Genomic DNA, 8,722 nt, shown 5'->3' with positions numbered 1-8,722 from the left:
AGGAGCAGAGAGGGGAGGATTGTGCAGGTGGCTGTGAGCCCCATGCTGAGCCAAGAGCCTGTCCTGCCACCTTGGGCCACTAACAGTAACTAGTGCCTGTGGTTCATCCTCAACCGATGCTGTGGCTCCCACATCCGGGAGAAGTGTGTCCGTGACCTCAGCCCTCAAGGACCCGGGCCGTGGGGCTCAGGCAGGCAGGAATGGATGTTCCAGAAGGCCCAGCTTTGGGCTTTCGGTGGGGGTCCAAGTCTGGCCCGGAGCACGTGTGTCTCAGCTCCCTGGGCTGCCGGCCGGAGAACTGTCCCCTTCCTGGGATGGCCAGGAGTGAGGGCCGGACCGCGCACATTTGCCATGTTGTTTATTTGTTATTTATTTACACTTTATTTTTTTTGTTGAGGTGTAATGGACACACCATGTTATATTAGCTCCAGGCATAGAACACAGACGCGGCATTTGCGTGCACTGCGAAGTGACCATGTGGGGGACATCGGTCACCACAGGCCCTGTCGTGTGACTTTTCTGGGCCTCGGTTTCCGCCTGTCCCACGGGGGCACTAACTGCCCTCGCCCCATGGGGCGGTTGTGACAGTCATGAGAGAGAATGTGAGGAGAGGATTTCACGCACAGAGTAAACAGCAGCTCTGGTTATTTTTAGCCTTGCCACCATCCCGGGTCCTCAGATTCTCTGATGTCCTCCCACAGGGTGTCAGTTGGACTAGAGTCCCAGGACACACATTTCCTGGCCCTCCCCGCGGGAGCCAGTCAGCCTGCCCCGTCCCCCTGTGTTGGCATCATCTGAGGTCTCCCTGTCCTTTATTTAGGATGCTGGCACACCGCACCGGCCTTCTAGAACGTGCCTGTGTCACTGCGGCTGCCACACCTGTGACCTGGAACCCCTCCAGTGCTAGAGAGAGCGAGAACAGGACTCCCCAGGTGGATACACCTGCTTCCTCGGAAGCTCCTATCCCCCTACTGCAGGGAGGCACCCCCCCCCCCCCCGCCCCCAGGAAGTTGGAGAGACTTTGTAATCAAGTATAATCTACCTACAGGAAAGCTACAAGCGCAGCACAAATAAATCTTTCCTGGAACCTTGGAGAATAAGTTGCCCAAATGATGTTCCATAACCCCTAAATATTTCAGGGCGTATTTTCTTTTCTTTTTTAAAGTTTATTTATTTTTGAGAGAGAGAGAGAGCTGAAGAGGGGCAGAGAGAGAGGGAGACACAGAATCCGAAACAGGTTCCAGGCTCCGAGCTGTCAGCACAGAGCCCGATGCAGGGCTCGAACCCACGTATGGTGAGATCGTGACCTGAGCCGAAGTCAGACACGCAACCGACTGAACCCCCCAGGTGCCCCAGCCTCTCGTCTGACTCCTGATGTATTGATTCCTGTAGTTATTTCTCTCCGTGTGGACTCTTGGTTGTCACTTCACTCAGTGGATCCCCATCCGTTACCATCATCACCTCTCCTGATGCTCAGGGGTTTCCAGATATCCTCAGATTTGGGAGCTTCTGACAGTGGAGCCCTTCAACGGGCCTGTGTGTCACCACTGCTCCTCTGCCGGCTCTCAGTGGCTTCAGGCTCACCTCAGCCAGTCTCTGAGGAGTGCTGTCTCTGCAGGGAGAAAGGATTTAGAAACCAAGGTCCAGGCAAGATCTCAGGGATGAAGCCAGAGGGCACACGCACACACACACACACACACACACACACCCCTCTATTCATCGAAAGCCACCAGGTCAAGCCAGCATCCCCAACTCAAATCCAGGACCACAGTCTTAGCTTTCACCCCATCTGCATTTGTGACTTCCGTCCCCAGCCCTGAGCCTCCTAGTTGCCTTCTCTCACCCTTGTACTGAGTTCCCAAATGCTGCCCGCCTCTCACCAGACCCCACCCCCACGCTGCCTTCCTCCCTCCTCTCAGTAGGTGCTCTGGCATCGGTGTCTGGACTGCCGCCTCCTTGCCTCCCTGCCACCCTGACTCCACTCCCTCACCCTGCCCAGGCTGCCAGTCCCAGACACACACCCCCACACCTCAGTCCCCATCCCACTGGGCTCTGATGTTATGGCTGCACCACACCCCCTTGGATGCTCCCCCCACCACCCGCCACCTACTTGGGCTCCGGGAGACCCCCCAGATGCCACACTCACCTACTGTGCTCCTCCGTGGTGCCTTCCTCCTGGCATGGACATCCACCTTGCTTCAACCCACTCCGTGGCTTCAGGATGGAGTTTCTGGGGAAGGAAAGAGTAGCAAAGAAGCCTCCATTTATGAGTATCCGTGATTGGACGCAGGCTACCGCGTCCCACTATTCCGTGGTCCCCTGGCTTCTTTCCTGCCCTTCTCACCGAGCCATCAGGTGCATTCTGGAAGCCCGCCAGGGCAGGTGAAGGCAGTCTTCAGTCAGGGCCCAGAGCCATCTCTCAGGACTCTTGCAGAGTCCCGTTGTATCTAGAGGCCGGACCCCCTGTGTTGGGGGTGTTTGCTCTGGCCTAGGCTGTGCCTTTGCCCAACACTCCAATATGCAGCCGCTTGTTTAGTAAGCTGTAGTGGGGATTAACGTTTACTCAGGAAGGGCCAGTAAGCCAGCAAAGGAACCCTGGGCCCAGCACCTATTAGCAAAGAGTCAGTGCCCAGCCGGGGCTAGGGCGCAGCCGTGGGAAAGCCTGGTCCCTCCAGTCATTGCCTTGATCCCTGTCCAAGCCTGGGAGTTCTCCACATTTTCTACCTGATCTGTGCACCTTCTAATCATTTAATGGGCAATTTCAGGAAAGACTACCTGTAGACGAAGTTTATTAACCAAGTGATCAAGCCTCCATTTCAAGCAAAAAACAAAACAAAAAACCCCCTACATTTTAAATAAAGAATGCTGGGATATAAGCTGATATTTGTAAAAAACACAGCAAAGCAATAGACAAAAATAGTTAGATTTGTACGTCAAATCAAATACAAAAAAAAAAAATCCAGATGGGTTAGAGAGTTAGGAAAAAAGGATCTAAATTCAAACATCAGTAGAATTATATAACCAACCTCGGAAGGCTGTTTTCTAAGCATAAGTCGACTGAAGAAACTACAGAGGGAATAGCCATGGATTCGATTATGTAAAAATGAAGCGAGGGGCCCCTGGGGGGGCTCAGGAGGTTAAGCGTCTGACTTCGGCTCAGGTCATGATCTTGCTTTTCGTGAGTTTGAGCCCTGTATTGGGCTCTGTGCTGACAGCTTGGAGCCTGGAGCCTGCTTCAGTTTCTGTCTCTCTGTCTCTCTGTCTCTCTCTCTCTGCCCCTCCCCTGCTCATTCTCTCTCTGTCTCTCTTTCAAATAAACATTTAAAAAAATTTAAATGAAATGCAACAAGGTTAAACGAATATACACCCAAAGCAGGAGCATTAAAAGGCAAATACAGATAGGGTAGACTGTTGACAAATGGTTACTGACTTTAATTTATGTAGATCTTTGCTAATCATAGAAAGAAAGAAAGAAAGAAAGAAAGAAAGAAAGAAAGAAAAAAAGATGACCCCAAAAGAGAAAACTCCCAGGGTGAGAACGACAAAAACACACTTGGAAGCAACCTCCATGAATTTTGCTCACCTGCAGAACCAGAGAAGGGACGGACTGAGCTGCTGTGCCAGGCTGGGGTGAGGGCACCTCGGGGTGACGGGGCTCCTTGCAACATGTGCTAGGATGACTGACCAATGAGGCTGAGGACGCTGTTCCAGAACAATGTGCAAGAAACGTTCTTGGGTCCAAGAAGAGTTTGGCTAACCATCCCCCCCACCAGCCCCCCCCCACCCCTCCCCCCTGCCCCCCGCCGGCAGGCTGTGGAAACACAAGGACTCCACTAAGGAATCCGAATTATATTTCGTTTCATGACCGCACCGAGTTACTCTTGGGTAAAACGTATCATAAATTTTTCCAATTAGTTTTCTACCACAGGTGTTCCTTCCCTATCTATCTCATAAACATAAAAAGAATACTAAAAACGGACTAGTTAACATTTACTAAGTGCATCCCAGGCACGGTGCTACATATACACAATTTCATTCGATTGTCACAATAAAGCCTGGGAGTTAGGTTTGAGTGTTTATGAGGAGGAGGGCCCCCACTTATGAATGAGGACATTAAGGGGTAGGGGCCTGACCCCGGGCCTCGCAAGAGTACTTGTGCAGTAAGGTTTGCCGGATTTCTGCCATGCACGCTGGGCCGTGAGACCTGTGCGTGCATCGATCTTGGAAAGAGATCACGCTTCGAAGAAACGGGTAATCTCTTAACAATGAGGTCCCTTCAAGAGAAGAGTCACCCAGATGATCTGATCATTTCGCCACCTTTAGGAAGTTTTAGTAAAACCTTTCGCTTCCCAGCGCCAGAAACTACTGGCCTCCGGACAGTCAGCCTGGTAAGAAGGGCAGAGCGTCTGGGGGCCTTGGCTGGCTGCAGAATGGAGGCAGAGGCACCCCCCACCCCCGGGTCAGCAGCGGCGGCTCCCCCGGGACGCATCCCACCGCTGCAATGTTCCAGCAGCCTGTCAACCAGGCAGGCCGTTGCCTACTCCTGGGCCAGCTGCATACTGTTCCCCAGGCCCCAAATTTCCCCAGCCCCTTGACTCTCGACCTCTCCCTTTGGCTGATGAAAGAGGTTTTTCTCTCAAGGCGCCTACCAAGAGCCCCGTCTCTACAGACCTTCTCCCAAGCTCCATACCTTCAGTGCCGCTGAATGGATCTGCCCTTGTATTTCCTCCTGTCACTCCCCTGGGGCTGCCTCACAGAGCTCCTTAAACCGGGAGGCTAATACAGCAGGAGGGCCCTCCTGGCTCCGGAGGCCTGAAGTCCAGCATCAAAGTGCTGGCGGGACTCAGAGGGAGGGTCTGCTCCTGCCCGCATCCGAGCTTCTGCTGGGCGAGCCTCACCGTCCTTGGCTGGTAGATGTGTCACTACAGCCTCTGCCTCCTTCCCCACGTTCTGCCTGTGCCCCCGCTCTCCCCTCTTCTTATACAGACCCCAGGCATTGGGTGAGGACCCACCCCGATCTAACTTGACCTCGTTTTAAAGTTTCATCTGCCAAGAAGACCCTTTCTCCAAATCAGGTCACCTTCTGCGGTTCTGGGTAGACCTGTATTTGGGGGGGACGCTGTCCAACCCCACACAGGCCCCACTCACACTTACCCAGGAACGTCGTCCTGTCCTGGTGCCAGGTCCTTGTGTCGAGAAATGCTCACGAACCCCAGGCGAGATGGGAAGATGATGAGTACCCTGGACTTTGAGAATGATGGGACGACAGAATGATGGGTCCGAGGAGCTCTCTTGGCCAGGACTGTTCTCTATTCTGAGATGATGTCCTTCCTGGCTTTTTTCATATTAAAAAATATTTTGTTTTGTTTTGTTTTTAATGAGATGATGGTAGGATTTGGCAAGAAGGGTATAGGGAATTGTTATTTTGAAAATTGTCCTTAACTGGCACCTGGAAATCTATCCCCCTTTTTTGGTCTTTATTGTCTGTCCCTCACCCCATTTTGGTTCACTCACCTGTGAAACCCAGGTCTGGGAATCACACTGCCTGGAAGAATTTATTTGCAATCTGCCCCCCTCTACCTGATGAGAATTCCTTATTTGAACAGACCTGAGCCCAGGGCCAGCGGACATTGGATCTGACGTATGAAGTTCTCCAGAGAGGAGTGGGCAGCCTGAGTCCGGAGGGTCATTTCTTCAGGGACGGTGCTCAGAAATCAGGCGTAATGCACCCAAGCATGCCAGCTTGCTGCTGCTGGGGACTTGGGCCGCGACAGGTCATCTGGAGAGAGCGAGACCTGGTTACTAACTTGGTCATTTGTGCCCAAAAGTATTTTTCCTAAACAATTGACTTAGTCTTTTTTTTTTTCCCCTAAGTATGTTTTGTTTTTTTGTTGTTGTTGTTTTGTTTTTTTTTTGTTTTTTTTTTTTAATTTCCCCGAAGAACTCGCTGGTTATACAAAGAACTCTCACGGGTCCCTGGTAGCTTTTAGAATGAAACTTTCTCTTTCTCCACACCGAAAAGGCAGAAGGAAGAGAGGAGTGAAGGGCTGAACCAACCTGGCTGATGGGGTGCTGTGTCCCAGAACCATAGGCTGCAGGTGTAAGTAAGGGGCTCCTGGAGAGCCAGGATCCATGACGGAGGTCTGCCTGGAGGAGGGGATTGTCCTACATCGGCACATCCTCCCTGAGGAGGCCCTTCAGAAGAGAAAGAGTCTCGTGGTTTTCACTTCAACTTCTGCAACTTGCTCTGTTTTTAGAGGCTCACTGGGAGATCTTCAGCTGCTGTCCTGGGGGCAAGCTGCCCCCGGCCCGGCTCCCACCCTGAAGGCACACTGACATTCCTCAAAACTCCAGACCCTTCTTCTTATGAAACATGTCACTTAGAGACAATACACATCAAGCACAAAATGCAGAAATCTAAAGGAAGGAAAAAACATTCCGTAATTCCCCTGCCCAGGGATAATCACAGCTAAATGTGATTATCGGTTCAGTGTTCTTCTGCACACTTATTTTTATAAAAAGACAATCATACTTTGCAACCTGATTTTCTTATCTTTGCTTAATACCATTTGGGGAACATCTTTCCCCTCATCAAATACAGAGCCACCAGGCCACCCCAAGACTATTTAAATGAGCTCTGTAAAGTCACTCCTTTCAATTTTTGGCAAATGTTTGATCTTTGTATTTGGTTGTGTGTGTGTGTATATATATATATATATATATATATAGAGAGAGAGAGAGAGAGAGACATATGATGTAAAATTTAAAAAATTTGGGGGCACCTGGGTAGCTCAGTTGGTTGAGCGTCTGACTTCAGCACAGGTCATGATCTTGTGGTTTGTGAGTTCGAGCCCTGCATCGGGCTCTGTGCTGACAGCTCAGAGCCTGGAGCCTGCTTTGGATTCTGTGTCTCCCTCTCTCTGCTCCTCTCCTGTTTTCATTCTCTCTCTCGAAAATAAATAAACATTAAAAAATTAAAAATATTATAGTTTAGTCTCGCTTGGAGTTCCAGCACTATAAAAGACGGCAGGTTATGGGTATGTAGAAACATTGCACATCCTTCCTATATTTGTATCAAATAATTTGGTTACGTACTTGAATTGGATGAACCCCTTCTGGCCCTGGATGCTCCTTCTGGCCCCACGATTTACCACGCAAACTGCAGCCACCCCCACTGGGCTCAAGATTGCAGCGTCCCTTTTGCAACCAAGATGGTTGATATTTGATATCTAAAATGGACTGATCGCTTGGGGGAGAAAAAAAATCTAAGTATATTTATTAGATTCTCTCCATTTTGTCTGGAATTTGACTCTTTTTCATATGCCCTTTACTGAAAAGGTCAAACACTAAATATGCTTTAGAGATCTGTCTCCTCAGAGTAGTGAGCGAGGCTTCTGAGCTGTGGCCATCATTGTTTTCGAGCTAGTCATTGGAAGCGGACGTGTTTATCTGCACCAGCGCTCATCAGGGACAAATACCAGATACACTTGTGATTTTTTTCCCCTACTGTTGGCAAGGAATTATCAAAATCAAAATTGAGCTGAAGTGAATATATATATATATATATATATACACACACACATATATATATACACACACACATATATATGTGTGTATATATATATATATATATATATATATATTTGTTTTAAAATGATGTTCTAAAATCATAGCTGAAATGTATGGGCACTGGTCCCAGAGCACATTCCCTTCCAGGACAGCACTGTTAGAGAGAAAATGTGTTTGCTCTCGTAAGATTTGCTTTTAGGATTTCTGAATCTGTAGCTCACAAGAGCCCATCCAGAAAGATGAACAGCTTTTAATCCAGTCTACCCCAGTAAGCAAATATATATACCACTGCGTTTGGAACAGATTGATATTGCCAACTTAGATAGATGCCCATAAATATGAAAGGAAAAGCTTTTGTTTACACTCTTTGATACAGGGTTGAAGATAAGAGAGATTAGAGGAAATGTGCCAAGCCCTGCCTGCTTCCCTCTGAATCTCCTGAGACTCATTTCTTTGTCAAATTAAATAATTTCATCTTTAACAGAAACGCTTTCATGGGGTTCAGTTCTTTGAAAAGCACAAACCAAAGCTTAGCCTTGCACATCTGAGACTCAGGGCCCTGTGAGAACGCGGTGTCTGGATGCCGACTGCACAACAGCATCAGGCATGGGCCACAAGCCACATCCACCTCTTGGATGTTCGACTCCATGGGCATCTGATGACACACTGGGAGACAAAGGCTTTGCTGGTACGTTCTGGTTGTCACCAGTAAACGTGGACAGCCATCTGTCCTGGGTGCTTTTCCTACAAAGATGGGAGAGTGGGAAGGAGGGAGAAGAGGCAGAAGAGGAGAGGTCATCACCTCACCCGGTGGGGGGGGGGTTGGGGGACTCCAAGACCCCGCCAGGTGAGGTGGTGACCTCGAAGGGAAGCCTGCATAAGACACGGGGCAGCTGAACTTGCAGAGGACGTATTCTCTGTGGACGTGAGCTTCCATGCAGCTCGCGTGGGGTGGAGGGGAGGACAGGATTATCAGATCACAACTAGCAAAGACGGGACCCAATGGCAGAGGGAATTTTATCACTAGACCAGCTTCTTGTTCCTGTTGTCTAGATTAGCAGAAGTCTCTCCAGACACATGTCAGCCTCCACAGTCTGAAAGAAAATGCAAAAATAACATAAAAACAGAGAGGGAGACAAACCATAAGAGACTC

General features: G+C 49.5%; 1 long non-coding RNA gene across 3 annotated transcripts; it reads right to left on the bottom strand.

Moving 5' to 3' along the window:
• Positions 1-1,290: 1,290 nt before the first annotated feature.
• LOC115512714 lies at positions 1,291-6,823 on the bottom strand. 3 transcript variants are annotated; one of them, XR_003968465.1, is made up of 7 exons: positions 6,783-6,823; positions 6,058-6,417; positions 5,609-5,779; positions 5,155-5,335; positions 3,584-3,702; positions 2,147-2,230; positions 1,291-1,612 (listed from the first exon to the last, which is right to left on the bottom strand). It is a non-coding gene; the product is annotated as an uncharacterized LOC115512714 (long non-coding RNA). The 3 variants fall into 3 exon arrangements; XR_003968464.1 differs by having other exon boundaries at positions 5,155-5,331; XR_003968468.1 differs by having other exon boundaries at positions 5,155-5,246.
• Positions 6,824-8,722: the final 1,899 nt, after the last annotated feature.

The sequence above is a fragment of the Lynx canadensis genome, chromosome A1 (assembly GCF_007474595.2).
Source record: "Lynx canadensis isolate LIC74 chromosome A1, mLynCan4.pri.v2, whole genome shotgun sequence".
In the NCBI taxonomy this organism is placed as follows: domain Eukaryota; kingdom Metazoa; phylum Chordata; class Mammalia; order Carnivora; family Felidae; genus Lynx; species Lynx canadensis.
This window is presented reverse-complemented; position numbering and strand designations above follow the sequence as displayed.